The 17,795-nt window shown below is 36.1% G+C and overlaps 1 long non-coding RNA gene across 1 annotated transcript in view; it reads right to left on the reverse strand.

Annotated features, from left to right (window-relative positions):
• Positions 1–5,365, reverse strand: part of LOC129420296 (uncharacterized) — a 41,541-nt gene extending 36,176 nt beyond the window's left edge. Inside the window, exons 1-2 of the long non-coding RNA XR_008636796.2 lie at positions 4,816–5,365; positions 4,406–4,528 (exon numbers count right to left, since the gene is read on the reverse strand). This is a non-coding gene — a long non-coding RNA (uncharacterized lncRNA). The remainder of the gene's footprint in view (positions 1–4,405; positions 4,529–4,815) is intronic.
• Between the last annotated feature and the right edge of the window lie 12,430 nt (positions 5,366–17,795).

Consider the following 17,795-nt stretch of genomic DNA (forward strand, 5'->3'; position numbering starts at 1 on the left):
AAGTTCTCTGAATGACTAATTCGTTTTTGAAAACGAATCCGCATATATAATTAAGTTTGGACAGTTTACTGTATAGTTTAGTGTAAAATGACGAAGTTTGGCCAAGCTGCTCCGGCGCGGGTACAGAATTTGCAGTGTTGCCAGATCCCATTGTTAAAAATCCTCTTTAGATGTAGTGTTTTAGCAATTAATGTGACACTTTGACATTATCTATAAAGTGATTGTTAGGTGCAGGTTAGTATTAGCGATTTCTCTGATTTATTTCTGAAATACAAGGTTGGGACGAACTTTGTTTTTATGCCAATTATTTTTGCTTATTTTTTGTACTAATATCTGGCAACATGGAAACTGAAAGTTATCAAATAAGACGCATCATTCAGCGCGAGCAGGTTATTGCTAATACTACATTCAGTAAGATAAAAGCAGTAATCATCATAATTGTGTCTGTAAGAGTATCAACGTATCATCAAAACTATCGAAAAACATAAAATAACTCTGCTGCAAAGATGTAGAAGAATTGGGTTTAAATAAAATATGCCAAATATGTTAAAACGCGTAGCGTAAAACGGTAAAGCTAATCTCAACAAAACATAAGCATTAAGAATGATGTTATTTAATTTAATTTAGAAGTTAACCTTTAACAAAGTCATGCGGAAAACAATAAGAGCACTAAACAAGTTCTTGTTTAAAATCTTGTAACGTTTTTGTTATATAATATTGCTTATTAAAATGATTACAAAAATAAACATTGTTGCATGAAAAAGTAATAAATAATCTAGCAGTCCCAGTCCATCCCCCAAAACAGAGAGTATACCCAAAGTGTAAAAAGGTTAAGACAGAGAATATTTTAGATCCCAGGTAAAAATAAAGTATGCTTCAATCTACTTAAACCACTTAAATATGTACAATGCTATGTACAAATATACTTATTAAAAGTAAAGTTCAACTTGAGCAGTACTTCAGTTTACCTGAAAAAGTAAGAATACCAACTAGATTTTTATTTAAATAAATGATGTCTTAAAACTTAGATGTTCTTCACTTAATTTTAAGAAGTATTGTTATATATAAGCCACAAAACGAGTGCACGAAAATAGCACATTTACTAAGTGTACTTAAAAAGTGTATTTTATGTATGTGTACTTTTTTCACTAGGGAAAGCATTTGTTAACTCTTAACACCCCACCCTGCACCTCAGTAATTTTCAAACCCTGGCTACGGCCATGCACGCATTATTTTGAAAATTTTAAAATGATTTGAGAGCGACTGAGAAAAACTGTAAATGTGAAACTGCAGTGCTTGAGTCTAGAATAGACAAAGTTATCATCCATTGTGGTGGACACTAACACAGTTATCCTTAAAGTTACAGTATCTCTAACATTACCACGTATGGCGTTAACAGGCCTAACATCCAGCAAATCACATAGTGACACCTGGGCAACCCCTTGTAGCACCCTAGCACTTTGCTACAAGTTTGGCCACTTTCTTCAGAAAATATACAGATGATCCTCAAACAAGAAATAAACGTGATGTTCTCAGATTGAAGCAATCGTCCTAGCATTGGTCACACTGTTGTGTGTCTTTAATGGATGTATATCTGAGTGTGTTTACTCCCCAGAGAGCCGACACAGAGCACATCCACTTATCAGGGCTATTACTGAGGACACACAGAGAGTGAGAGAGAGCGTTTAGCTCCTTATCTCTGTCACACTCGTCTTCAATCACCTTCACTGGCTGAAGGTTTAACTCTGAGCATCGCTGCTTAGCTCCTGGCTTTCATCAAGTCTGGATCATCTCTCTCGTTTTTATCCAGGGTCAAGCGGTCCATGTTTGAGTTTCTGTTCCTTGACTTGTTCGAGATCTACGACTTGCCTCTTCGTACAACACACATACACAAACATACAATCTTCTCTCTCTCTTGAAAACAGAGCTGTTAGGATTACGACTGTAATTATTTCTAATCTCTGTCACTCCTGTGATGGGATAATCCTACATTAGCAGGCCACTTTTAAGAGCAATGTTTTTATTGGCTGCGTCCAGATAAAACCGAGCTGTGTTAGAGTCTTTTCGGGCCAAGCGGCCGGTGTCATTGCATGGTCGTCCTGGTAGTCCTGTATTTGTCAGCTACATCATTGATTATCAATATTTCATTACAGCGCACAGATATTACCCTGACCCCATCTGAACCAGACTGAAAGGAAGAGACAGAGCGAGTGAGAGAAACAAATACGATTTTCTAACACCCCTTGCTTTTTTGCAATAAAGTGATTCACATTTTTATTCAATAAGAAAATCAAACAAAGAAGTGAAAACTGTGCAAACCAAAAATCCTGTTTAACTATTTCTTTAAGAATATTTAGGGTTCTTGTTGTGCTCTGTGGATGATATCTGTGGACTTTATTTTTTGTTGACAAATAATTTTGAGTCCAAAACCAAGCACTTTATTGCAACCCAGTCTTACAACAGTTTGTGAGATGGTCATTAAATTTGAATCTTGATTCTTGTTCATGGACACAAATGTGTTACACATTAATTTATTATAAATTCTGTGAAGTTAAACCTCAGACAAATAAGGCTACTAACCAACAGTATAATCGCAGCTAACAAAGAGAAGTCCTAAGAACAATCTGCCAACATAAAACGTGTCCAGTTTTCTTGATGTTCTAAGAACGTTTTTGGGTTGTCTGAACGTTAGAGGAATTTTATATTCTATCATTTTCAAACGTCATGACGTCATGTCATGTTTCAATGTTCACACAATGTTTAAAACAAGTGGTTTTTTTTATGATTTTAGTATTTTCAAACTGTTATAGAACATTATTTCTGAATATTCAGTAAAAAATATTGCTGTATAAAACACAATTCACTTATTAGGATTAGTTGTTGATGTTTTGTTTCACCATTATGGTGATTAGTGTTTGTTTTAGTTGGACTCTTGACCCTTGAGTTTTTGCTTGCTAGCTTTTCCCTGGTTGCTTTAACTGTGTGTGTATAAAACACATTTTTAATGGTAATATGAAGTTAGTGGTGCAATTCTGTGGTGTTTGATATATAATGGTAAAAATAATCATATAATTAATTGATTTACTCATCAAAAGTTTCTTTTCTGTCAATAATCTCTATGAGATACAGCACTCTCGCAGCAATTTGTGATTAAGGAGTTTAAGTAACATTGGACAAAAATTAGCCGCTGCTTATTTGAGACATACAAACATTAAGAATCAGAGTATAAATCTCCATGGTGACAAATATAATTGTAAAAAGTTCATTATTTATCTTCACATTACTATAACAAATGTGTTTTATACACACAAAGTAATGCAACCATGGAAAAACTACCAAGCAAAACTTAAGGGTCAAGAGTCCAACTAAAACAAACACTGATCGCCATCATTGTGCCTTTTAATGAAACAAATCATCAACATCTAAACCTAATAAGTGAATTGTGTTTTTAACATTGAAATAATGTAGAAAACACAGTGGTTACACTGCAAAAAAGAAATGACTTTCTAACTTAACATTTTTGTCTTGGTCTTTTGTTTTCAGTACAAATATCTACAAATTCGTAAATAAAGATGTATTTTCTTGATTAGCAAAATGGCCTAAGAAAATAAGTCTAGTTTTTAGACAAAAATATACAATTTAAATGAATTTGTGCTTAAAACTAAAATATCTGCCAATGGGGTGAGAAAAAAATCTTGAAATAAGATTTCTTTTTTCTTAAACACTTCTTAAATACATTCAATCTAAAAACTAGACTTATTTTCCTAGGTCATTTTGCATCTTAATTTAAGACTTTTTAGATATTTATACTGAAAACAAGACAAAAATACTAAGTTGGAAAGTCATTTTCAAGAAAACATTTTCTTAGTATTTTTGTCTTGTTTTCAGTAAAAATTAAGATGTTTTTTCTTGATGAGCAAAACGACCCAAGAAAATAAGTCACATTTTTAGACCAAAAATATCAAATTTAATTGATTTTGTGCATAAAACAAGCAAAAAATCTGCCAATGGGGTAAGCAAAAAAAATCTTGAACATTTCTTAAACACTAAATTCAAGAAAAATTAGCTTACCCCATTTTTTGGCTTGTTTTATGCACAAAATCACTTAAATTTAATATCTTTGGTCTAAAAACTAGATTTATTTTCTTGGGTTGTTTTGCTCATCAAGAAAAATCATCTTAATTTAAGAATTTTTAGATATTTTTACTGAAAACAAGACAAAAATACTAAGAATTTTTTTCTTGACAATAATTTTTTTGCACTGTACTTTCAATGTGCACTTTAACGTGTTTTCTGTCTTGCCTTGTTATAGACCATAATGTAAATGCATTACTATAAACATGGTTTTTGGTTGTTTTTACAAACTGGATGACAATTATTCTATGTAGTAATCAAATGAGCTTACCTTGAACTTCTTTAACAGCACACATCAGCAAGAACAACACAGGAAGCACACGGACACTTTCTGTTTGTGTGCAGTCTTCCTCACGTCATCTGCTCTTCATCAGCTAACCACAGAAAACATCACCTGTCAACACATAAAAACCAGTGAGACACTGTCAAAATAATCACAAATTATAAAAACATGAACAAAAAAGTTCCTGGCATTTATTTAAAAAAAAAAACTATTTTTTAAAGCTTCACTTTGTGGTCTTGGCACAGGTTCGCACTGGGGTTTTATTTTGATTTAATCACCGTCTGAATGTAGATTATGCTTTAGTTGCTTAGATGATCCTGAATTTTCATAAATATAAAGCAGTTAGAGATCTCCATGTCTACTAAATCTATATGTAAGGCATTTTAAACAGGACTCACATGGGCCGGTCGGGCCCCACCTCTCAACGGGCCCTTTTGACATCTCGAGCAAATGATGATCATGCCAGCCTCTAATTAAAGCTTAGAGTCAGTGGTTCGTCCAGCCTTGATGTCCGAATGACCAAACGTGGACCATCACACCCCCCTCCATATCAACACGCCTTGGCAACCGGTCGGCGCTGTTACCCAGCCTCGAGCCCGCTGTTCTGAGGGAGCAGACGGGATCGGGGTTGATCAAAAGCGGGCGAGAGGGTGTTTGGAAAGGCGGAGAGCGGCCTGGAAGGGGGCAAGCGTGGGGGATAACAGGCCGGGCGGGAGAGCGGTGACGCCCTGCGGTTCTCGACGGCGGTCGGTCTCTGATGGTCACAGTCAGGGCTGTCGGTAGGGGTGACCGTAACCACGGGTTTCAGATCTAGATCTGCAGCCGCCATCAAAGAACGAGACGAGCCTGCTGAGAGAGGCATCAGTGTGATTATACTGATGAGACAGGAGGAAGAAACTCAGAGAGGACACACATGGGGAAGAGTGACATGTATTTGTGATGGTGAGCTTTGCATGTCCCGACAGTAACAGTAAAGGAAGTGATGTCACATCTACAGGGATCATGCTTAACATATTCATAAACATAACATATTCTTATTCATCATATCAGGACGGGTTAGCTCACATAAAATTAATGAATAATTAAGAAAATTATTTACTTACCCAAAATCAGCTTTGATATCACCACAATGTTCACACCATTTTGGAAAAAAGAAAAAAATATGCTTTACTTGGCAGACAATGATTGTAATATAAATTCATGTTCATTACGTGGACAAAGTACAGATGTAAACACTCCTACACACTCTTATAGTAAGTTTGTATTGTAGACATAGTTGAGAGCTGCATAAGATAGATAGACAGACAAACAAAAAGACAGACAGCATAGACATGTAAATAGAATGACAGACAGACAGACAGGTAAATAGATCGAAAATAGACAGGCATACATATTGTAAAAACGATGGATAGACAGAAAGGTAGACAGACAGGTAGGTTGACAGATATACTGACAGGTGGAAAGACAGATAAACAGACAGACAGACAGACAGAAAGACAGATACTGTGGACAGACGGACGGACGGGTGGACAGATAGATAGATAGATAATGTATAGGTAGACAGACAATACAGACAGACAGACAGATAGATGATAGATACACAGACAGACAGACACTGTAGACAGACAGACAATATAGAGACAAACAGACAGATGAAAGATAGACATACAGATACTGTAGACAGACAGATACTGTAGATAGACAGACACTGTAAACAGAAGGACAGATAATGTAGACACACAGACAAACAGACAGACAATATAGAGACAGACATGATATGTAGATAGACAGATACTGTAGACAGACAGACAGACCGATTATAGATAGATGGATAGACAGACCGACCGATGATAGATAGACAGACAAGATAGAGACAGACAGATGATAGACAAACAGATACTGTAGACAGGCAGACAGTTATTGTAGACAGACAGACATTGTACACAGACAGACATTGTAGATAGATAGACAGACAGATACTGTAGACAGACAGACAGACAGCCAACATAAAGACAGACAGCCAGACAGATGATAGATAGACAAACAAACAGATACTGTAGACAGACAGACACTGTAGACAGACAGACACTGTAGACAGAATGACAGATACTGTAGACAGATAGACAGACCAATTATAGATAGTTAGACAGACAGACTGGTGATAGATAGACAGCCAGCCAGACAAACATTGTAGATAGATAGACAGATAGATCACACAATCTTACTCAATAGACTAGAAAACTATGTTGGCATCAGTGGTCAGGCGTTAGCCTGGTTCAGATCAAATCTAACCAATCGATATCACTTTGTTTATGTAAATGAGGAAGAGTCATATCACTCCCCCGTTAAATACGGCATACCTCAGGGATCAGTTTTAGGCCCTATCCTATTCTCGTTATATATGTTACCTCTAGGAGACATTATCAGGAAACATAACATAAGTTTTCACTGCTATGCGGATGATACCCAGCTTTACATCTCGTCGCATCCTAGCGAAACCCACCAGTTTTCTAAGCTAACAGACTGCATTAGTGATATTAGGGACTGGATGGCACAAAACTTTCTTATGCTAAACTCCAATAAAACAGAGATACTTATTATTGAACCGAATCGCTACAAACATAATATGTCAGATTACAAGTTGCCCATAGATGGCTGCACGGTGGTGCCATCTTCCACGGTTAAGAATTTAGGCGTAATGTTCGACAGCAATCTATCTTTTGATAGTCATATCGCCAACATCTGCCGCACAGCATTCTTCCATCTTAGAAATATCTCAAAAATACGCCATATGCTGTCTGCATCAGACGCAGAAAAGCTTATACATGCTTTTATGACCTCTAGAATAGACTATTGTAACTCGTTACTCGGGGGATGCCATGCAAATCAGGTAAACAAGCTACAGCTGGTTCAAAAAGCCGCCGCAAGAGTGCTTACTCGATCTAAAAAGTATGACCACATCAGTCCAATTCTGGCATCTTTACACTGGCTACCAGTTAAATATCGTATACAATTTAAAATATTACTAATCACCTACAAAGCCTTAAATGACCTAGCGCCTTCGTATATTAAAGAACTACTATCAGAATACAATCCATCACGTAAACTGCGCTCACAAAATTCTGGTCACTTAATTATCCCTAGAATATCAAAAGTGTCTAAAGGTGGTAGATCCTTTTCCTACTTAGCCCCTAAGCTCTGGAATGATTTACCAAACAATGTTCGAGTATCAGACACAGTCGATCAATTTAAATCTAAACTTAAGACATTCTTCTTTAACAAAGCATTCACATAAAATGTCCAGTAAATGTACATTTCCCGCAGTAGTTAGTTTGTCCAGAACAAAGCACTCACATACCTCATATGGGTAATATACTTATGCCGCAATAGTTAGCCTGTCTGGAACCGAGCCGACTTGAACCACTATAATGTTTGACACTTGCATTGCATGCGAACGGCCCCTACGCTAATAGAATTCTGTTTTTCTCTCCCTGTCTCGTCCTCAACCACGAGGACCATGAGACAAACAGACCCAGTTCCGGTTGCTGTGAAGATCATTGCATCACTGATCTACTGGCTGTCCTTCAACGTGATGACCAGCCGATGCCCGACCAACGACCACCGGCTAAACCAGTTTAATTCGCTTACCCGCCTCCTATCCCTACCGTTTCTATATATATATATATATAAATATATATTAATTCCTCCCAAGGGTTTTTGTCCTTCTAGGACTTTTTCCCATTGGGTTTTTTTTCCTAGAGGGTTTTTAATCCCAGGGAGAGTCAGCCAACTTTGGCTTAATTTAGCACTTTACAGTATACGTTACTTTATTAATATGCTCGCTTGTACGGTTTAACCGCTTTCTCTACTTCTTATATTATCTATTGATTTTCTGTGTTCTCCTCTACATCTTCTCATGTAAAGCTGCTTTGCAACAATTAACACTTGTGAAAAGCGCTATATAAATAAAATTGAATTGAAATTGAATTGAACAGATATTGTAGACAGACAGACAATAGAGACAGACAGCCAGACAGATGATAGATAGACAAACAAACAGATACTGTAGACAAACAGACAGACAGTTACTGTAGACAGACATACAGACAGACATTGTAGATAAATAGACAGATACTGTAGACAGACAGACAGACAGACAGACAATATAGAGACAGACAGATGATAGATAGATAGATACTGTAGACAGACAAACAGACCAATGGTAGATAGACAGACAGACAGATACTGTAGACAGACAGTATAGAGACAGACAGACAATATAGAGACAGACAGACAGACAATATAGAGACAGACAGACAGACAATATAGAGACAGACAGACAGACAATATAGAGACAGACAGACAGACAATATAGAGACAGACAGACAGACAGACAGACAGACAGACAGACAGACAGACAGACAGACAGACAGACAGACACTGTAGGCAGACCAATGACAGACAGACAGACAGACAGACAGACAGACAGACAGACAGACAGACAGACAGACAGACAATTTAGTCGATAGACAGACAGACAGACAGACAGACAGACAGACAGATACTGTAGGCAGACCAATGACAGACAGACAGACAGACAGACAGACAGACAGACAGACAGACAGACAGACAGACAGACAGATACTGTAGGCAGACCAATGATAGATAGACAGACAGACAGACAGACAGACAGACAGACAATATAGAGACAGACAGATGATAGATAGACAGATACTGTAGACAGACAGACAGACTGACAATATAGAGACAGACAGATGATAGACAGACAGACAGACACTGTTGAAAGACAGACAATATAGAGACAGACAGACATATACTGTAGACAGACGGATACACAAACAGACAGACAGATTATAATTAAGAATGCAGAGTACTCAGTGCACAGTACATACTGTACCTGTAGTACAATAAACTTTTACTAAAAAACATTATAGACGAGGCAGAAACTATACACAAGAAATAAAACTACAAATTAGACAAAAATGTACAACTTACAATTACTAGTTAAAGTATTTAAAAGTAACTATTTCAAATAGAAAGTATATTAATAAAATATTAGCAACACAAAAGGTCATGGGTTCAATCGCCAGGTGACAAATTTACTGATGAAATGTACAGTTTACCTTGTAATGCACTGTGAAATACTTTGAATAAAAGTGTCTGCCAAATGCATAAATGTATGTTTTCTGAAGACATGACAGACTACAACATTGCCCCCAGAGGTGAGCTCACAGCGGGAGGATGAGGAGGATGATCCAGAGTGATGGTTCCTCTGAGACGGTCACGATCCGGAGACGTTGCTCAGGCCCCTACAGACTCCGGGTACAGGGCCTTTGGGTTCCCCTCAGAAGATCTAATGAGTTTAATCGCATTTTTAAGCCATCCACCCCAGACACCCCACTGAAGAGAGGGAAACAAACCCAACACGACCCCACAGAGTTCAGCACTGAAACCCAACGGGCCACCACCTGAGAGATGAACAATTTGGACATCTTTAGCACATCAGCCGGTTTATTGACTCTACAGGCTGCTCTCCATCTCTAACACTTCTTCTTCTTTAGTTCTCTCTGTTTATTTATCTTCCTTTTGTTTTGTTTTTCAATGGCCTGGTTTTTACTTTGGTTTGTCCCCGTTTACAGAGTGACGACTACAAACGCATTCGTCCGAGAACTTTGCACTGCACTTCACCCCTAGTAAGACCCATTTCTGAATCTGAAGTTATATAATTGGCCTTCAAACAGTTATATAACATATAACGATACAGATATGCAAAAACCCTCAGGCGTAGATGAGGTGAGGACACAGTTAGGTAGCCAATAAGAACGGCAGTCATGAACAAATCACATTTCCTTTTTACCAAAACGCCCCTGACTCGCACACTTAGCACCGTCCTCATCAAACCAGGCCGGCTTCATCCATATTTCACGTTTACTTGTACTTTCAAGCACTTTCTGCACCGCTTTGATCACTAAAGACAAAAGTCATCCTATCTGTGCAAGCAGTTAGTAAGGTAACCCTCAGAGAGAAACTTAAAAGAAACTGAAAATTAAAGCACAGTTTTATAACAAGGATAACATTCTGGAGGATGGAAACTACACAAAAAGAAAATGCTGGGTTATTTTCAATCAAAAGGGACAAACCTGACTTGTTCAATTTAATCTGGTTGTGTCAACCCAAAATGCTGGGTTGGGTCAAATATTTAAAAAAAAATTGGGTTAATTTTACATACCAGCTGGGTCTATCCACACTGTTGAAAATAATCTAGCATTTTTTTTTTGTAAAAAACTATGATTATACAAAAAAAGTCTTCTTTATGGTTATATACGCTCTTAAAAATGCTGGGTTATTTTCAAAAAGGGGACGAGCCCAGCAGTTGGGTTGAAATCAACCCAGAAAATGTTTATATTTGACCCAACATTGTGTTAAAACCACCCAGTATTTTGGGTTGAAACCAGCACAGGTTAAATTATAACCCAGCGGACTGGGCTCGTCCCTTTTTGACACAATGCTGGGTTGATAACCCAGCATTTTTTTAGAGTATACAGTACAATGTACCCAAAGTGATTTAAACTTTCCAGAAAATGACATTGACTGTGATTCAGGTGATTGGGGTAAATTTGGTCCAATTAGCTCAAACAAGTGTTCGGGCAAATATACTTAAGTCTTTGCCCGCCATTGACGAGTTATTTAGTCAATTAAGAGAAAAAATGTGCATAAAAACCGCGTTCCTCATGAATTTTTATGTTAACCTGCAATACCGCGATTATCCACTAGATTTACCCAATTTATGAATAAATAGAAGGCAAAACGTTATTTACTAATTTTAAACTAAATTAATTCTAATCTATAACAAACGTCATTCACAAAAATGCAATTATTTCAGCTTTTTGCTAAAAAATATTTTTAAAGAAAAATACCCATATTTAAGAGTTTAACTCTTTCGCCGCCATTGACGAGATATCTCGTCAATTAAGAGAAAACACTTCCCCGCCAAAGACGAGATTTTCCGTCTTTCCGCAATACTGCTATTATCCACTTCCGCAAATTATACAACCCGGAAGTAGCGCCTCAAGTGAAAAAGAAAGAACTCCGTGTATGTTTTAAAGATCGCTCTGCATCTGATCTCCATCAAAAGTCCTTCACAAAAATTGAATTATCTCAGCTTTTTGCTCAAAATTGGGTGTTTTTGAAGAAACCTACCCATGTTTGAGAGGTGATTACAAGAGAACTAATGAAGGTAGGATGAAACGTTTTTTTTTTGAAAGCAGAGGGTCAGTTCTTTCATCTGATATATGATATATGTTTGTTTATATATTTAAAGAAGAACATTTTCTGAAAGGCATTAAACTTTTGTGAAAATCATGAAAAATGCTGCCGCTGGCTGGCAACTTTTTTTAAAAAACGCTGGCGGGGAAAGAGTTAAAAGCAGAGAAAAAAATATAGATATGATGAAACTTTTTTTGCATGTTTTGTTTGCATGTTTGTTTGAAAGCAGATGATCTGTTCTTTCATTTGATAGTTGTACGTTTAAATATTTTTAGAAGAAAAATTTCCTGTAAAGCATTTTGTGAAACTTTTGTAAAAATCACAAAACATGCTGGTGGCCAAATAAAAAAAAAATAAATGGCTGGCGGGGAATGAGTTAATCACATTTACAACACATAGAAAGCAGTTGGCAACTACTTTTTGTCATGATTTTAACGTTTTTTATATATTTTTTCATAATTATAAGGTTTTGTAATTTAAAATGTATCAATGCTGAAAATCGCCTATATTATTTTAATACTTTGTTGTTTAATGCAATGAGTCTACATAATTTTGCACCCATCTCTTCGCAAAAATTCATAGACAGATATTATTTGTATAAAACCTAGTTTTAATTATATATTAGTATAAAATATTTAATTAGATTCAGATTAATGTCTTCAGCATTTTTCAGAAAAAAGCAGCTTTACAAAAAAATACACTGTAGAACAAACATGTAGAAACATAAGAAAATTATGAAATAGGATGAACAGTATGGTAAATGCACATAAAAATACAATTTAATTAAAAAACAAACAGGAGTGATGCATTACAAAAATATAGACTATAACAATAAAACTTCAATTCAAAAATGCACAATCAATGTACCTGTATAGCTCAGTGATAGAGCATTGCATTGGAAGTGAAAAAGGTCACAGGTTTGTACACACGTATTGATAAAAAAATAGGTATTTTTTACCCTGTAATGCACTGCTTTGGAAAGCGTCTGCAAAATGTACTTTTAAATGAATGTTCATACCATGAGTACTTTCTTTGGACTTTCAAAAGCTGCTATACATCAAAAATACAGAAGTGACAGAACACAGTCAAAGATGTTATGAGAAAAATGAGAAAAACTAAGCTACTGATGGGAGAAAGAGAGAGAGTGAAATAGAGCGAGGTTTATGGTTTTTGTCTGTGAAGTCAGTGTTTAAGTGAGTACTTGACCTTCTGTCTGAAAGATCTGGAAGATGTTATTGACTCCCATTTCCCTCCTGTCCAGCAGCACTCGAAACCCAGAAACCCACGTTCACCCTGTTACTGCCTCCTCTAATACACACCAACAGGTTTACTTTTACTCCGGCTGCGTCACATTTCAACAGAGGAAATACTTGTGAGTTTCAAAGTTGTTTTTTCTGAGCTTGAAATGTTAATGAGTGCAGAAAGGACCTCGACTGTCCCGTCACTCTGTGACTGCATAAAGCACTATCAGAAATTCATATAAACATATGGAATTTATGTTTTAACATGTGCCAGATTTATTCTTGGCCACTTCCAGGGCAATAATCATTGTGAAGCTGTTCAACAAATCCTGTGTGTTGGCTTTCTGAGAGAGAGAGAGAGAGAGAGAGAGAGAGAGAGAGAGAGAGAGAGAGAGACTAAACACAGCTAAATATAGACACACTGTGGACAAATCTGTTATTGCAACTTAGATTTTTTAAGTTTAAAGTAGATTGCAAGTTTGCTTTTACTTATTGACAGTTTCTGATGTGCACTGATGAAAGAGTTTCACGTAATGCAAAACAAATCTTTAAACGTAGATAAACCGTAGCTTTAATTTTTTTAATGTTTCTGTATTTTTTTATAATTGTGCATGCATTGGTGCTGAAATAAGGTAATATAGAAAGTTCATTAAGTTTAACTAAATCTTTATTCGATGTCCTGTCCAAAGACTGATAAACAAATCACAAACCAAAGTAAATTTTCAGTCTTTTACGAACAAAAGTGAATTTTGTGTGTAGTAATTCATCCATCAGATTCTGATAAAACAACAGATCAATTACATGAACAACATCATAACCAGCACAGCGTATCTTTAACTAAAACAACATCTTTTGTTAAGACCGAATTGATTATTTTATTTGTTTTATTGTTTCATTATTTTTATCATGCACATACCTCTTAATTTCTGTTTAGATTTTTAAACTTTTGGAAAATTGGACAAAAAAACTCTCTATTTTTTTCAGTTTGAAAGTTTCTTTGTGCTCGTCTTGTAGCTAACATTTTCTGACTCTCTCACTTTCAATTGTTTTCTCGCCAGATGTGTGTTTGTGTTTTTCTCCTCCGTGCGGCCCTCGGGAGGACGGCTTGGAGAAGACCGGCGTCTGAAGTCACGTGTTTGCTGGAGCAAAAGCTTGTTTGGATCGAATCTAAAGTGTCTGCGTGTACGAGCCGCGGCAGAAGCGTGTAAAGATCACCTGCCTGCCTTTCTTAAGTTAAAAAGTCCAAAATAAAAGCAACACAGAGCTGTTTAAATTAGCCTTTCCCCCGGCGACCTCAAATCAAATGAAACACAACAGTTGGAGTCCAAACAAGTTAAAAGAACGTCCTTGTGGGTTTTATCCACTAAAGCTATAGTAACAAGAACAACCTTCTCAAAGGCTAAAATGTCCCTGAGGTACAACACTCAATAAAGATTTGGCTACTTAAGAAGGTCGAAACAGCAAGCCATTTAAGGGCTTGACATGGACCCAGCTAGCGAGCCGCTTGCACCATCACTCATACTGAGCTAATGCGATTCCTCGCCAATGTTCTCGCCGCTCTGATATGTTTAAGCTAATGCTTGATGCAAATGACACGAGGACAGATATAAATATAAATACATCTTCATCACCTGCGTTCTCGCCCTCTCCGATCCCTGGACACTTTGTTATTCACCTTCACATACAAACACAGAGATCTAATCACAACCTCACATACTGTATGCATGATCGTCGCTCGGTGGCCAGAGATCATCGATTGTTGATCCAGAGGTTGAAAAGACCCGGGCAGACTTTAACTCTGACCTATCACGGTTTTTCTGCTTAAGTTAAAGGTAAAGGTGATGTGTGTCAGGTTTTGGTGTTAAAATACTTTCTCCTATCCTAGATTAAAATGCAAAGACACATTACTAGGGTAATTTCCTTGAAGTGTTACAATGTGGCTTTGCAATGATATTAAAATATTTGTGTGTTATCATCAAAAGTGGCTCAACAAATTACGCAAATTGGGGGCACACTGTAAAAAAATAAATACTTGTAGAACAGAAAACGTAAAAAAAATTGTAAAAAATATATTTTTGCAATTACATTTTTTAGTTTTTATCAACTTGGATTTACAAGTCATTTAAACTGTATTGACCAATGATGAGTTGCTGTAACTTGTAGGGGTGGTTTCCCAGAGAGTGCCCTGTAAAAAATACTTAATTTTTTTTGTTAAATCAACTCATGATTTACAAGTCATGTCAACAGAGATGAGTTGTCACAACTTATAAAATATAGTTGAGAAAAGTCAACTTAATTTTATAAGTTATAACAACTCACCTGTAGTTATAACAACTCATCTTTAGTCAAGATAAATAATAGTAAGTTGAAATAACTTGTAAATCCGAGTTGATTCAACAAACATTTAAGGCAGCGGAGTATTTTTAGAGTGTGCTTATTCTAGTCCGAGACTAATAATGTATGTTTGAGCTGCCTTAATTTTAAAAGTTGCAATGACATATCTTTTAAATATATTAATGCCAATGTTTTGTCTTTAGATGCACACCAGTATTGCTTATTTGGTTTGCTTGTAAAAAGACCTAGTCCTGGATTAATCTAAACCCTGTCTGGGAAACTGCCCCTTAAATAAAGTTGACATAACTAAAGCAAATTTAACTTGTTTTAATAAGTTACAGCAACTCATCACTTGTCCAGATCGTTGAAATGACTTGTAAATCGTAGTTGATTTAAGTAAAAAATTTAAGTGTAAAATATTTTTAATGTAAGATTTTTGAGTTGTGTCAATAAGTATTATTATTATTACTGTATTATTATTAATTTAGTTGACTTAAATTTGTTCATTCATGCAACGATGTTTTCTTTATTCTGACAATCAAATTGACAACGCACACACACACACAAAATAAATAAGAAAAGGTTTAATGTTTTTAATGTTTTTCTAAACTTTATGTTACTGGATAATATACACTGTAAAAAGTGAAAAGTTGGGTCAACTTAAAAAAGTTACTTCGATTGGTAACACCTAAAAAATTAAGTTTATTCACCAAGTGAAATTTTTAAATCGAATAAACTTACTAATTTAAACTATTTTTCTTAAGTTGATCCAACATTTCACTTTTACAGTGTATATCCTCAAACTAAGAGAGACCAAAACATTGGTCAAATAACTGTTGACAAATTACACATGGTGACAATTGTCAAATATTATTAAAAAAAAAAAAAAAACTAAATACTACCGAGTCCCTGAACCGAATCCCAAAACTCTAAATACTAACGAGTCCCTGCGCACGCGAAACTAAACTTTATTTAATTTTTGCTCCATGTCCCTTTAGGGGCTCCGTAATATACAACAGAGTATAACAACAGAACAAATAAACCCAACAAACGCAAAAAGTGTAATATTTTATAATATATTAACCACCGAAATAAGCATACCACATTGCAGGATGGGAATTTTTAAAACCATTGCTTAATATAAAACTTGTCTAGTGAACAAAAAATCTTTAGCAACATGTATATGCTAATTTTATTCAGTATACGCAAAACAAAACAACAAATTTACTTTGTTACTTTATTTCCTACGGAGCCCCTAAGGGGACATGGAGCAAAAATTTTATAAAGTTTAGTTTCGCATACACACGTGAAACTATCGCATTTAGTTTCGCGTGCGATAGTTTCACGTGAGCACGCGATACTAAACTTAAAAAAAAATAAAAAATCTGCACATGAAGGTTTCGCGTGAGCACATGAAACTAAACTTTTGATTTTTTTACTCCAATGTCACCTTAGAGCCTCTGTAATTTCCTTTTTTTCTGGAAAAACATTTTGCAATATCTGTTTGGCTGAACAATGGAAGACAAAACCATTTTAAAAGCAATTTGATATGCAGTTTTTCAGACTTGAAGAACATGACTAAGAATTTCATGTCCACATTGAAATATGATTACAGATTTTTACTTATTTATAAGACTGGTCCAAGTCCGTTAACTGTCAACTCATAATAATCACATACAGTATCAGTGTGAAGCGTAGAGCGATGGGGCCATTACAGATTCTGACTCTAATTAAAGATGAAACGAGGGAGAAAAAAAATCGCCCTTCAATCAACATCTGACAGCCAGCGGTCTCACCCCACATTACCAAAGCCCACCTCAGTCACTTTTGAAGACTGTCAAAATGATTCAGAAGAAGCCAGCGCAACAGACTGAAGCTGGTTCGTCAGTTACAGTGTGTGGACCGCGCGTCTCCTGAGACTCAAACTCCGGCCTGGACTCTCGACTCTGCGGCTTGCAACTTTCTGAAAGCACAAGTAGAGAGGTGAACTTTCAGAGAGAGAAAGAAAAACTACAGAGTCGATATAAAACACTGAGTGTGCCAGAAAACACTGCAAACGTTTCGATTCACCTGTCAGATTATTAGTGGGTTTGTATTTAGATCTCACACCGATAGCTTACTGAATTGGATGAGAAACGCATGAAAGCTGAGATAAAATCTTGAGGTTTTTATTGGAACGTGTTTCCACTTGAGTAGCTGTTTATCTCAGCTTTCACACTTTGTAAACATTGAGAGGGAACGTTTCTACTTGTAGTTATTCTATACTTGGTTCTGAAATTAATCCTGCCACTCATTTCATCATGACCCTGCCTGTGAAAACCTATCTTAACTCATGTTTTTGTGCTTTATACTGTATATATATAAAACAATCCTACAAAATGTATATATATTAAAGTGGACATATCATTAAAATCTTTTTCCATGTTTAAGTGCTATAATTGGGTCCCCAGTCCCTGTATCCACCCAGAAAATGTGAAAAAGATCAACCCAGCAACCTAGCTTTGGTAAACCACTCT

The sequence above is a fragment of the Misgurnus anguillicaudatus genome, chromosome 4 (genome assembly GCF_027580225.2).
Source record: "Misgurnus anguillicaudatus chromosome 4, ASM2758022v2, whole genome shotgun sequence".
Lineage (NCBI taxonomy): Eukaryota > Metazoa > Chordata > Actinopteri > Cypriniformes > Cobitidae > Misgurnus > Misgurnus anguillicaudatus.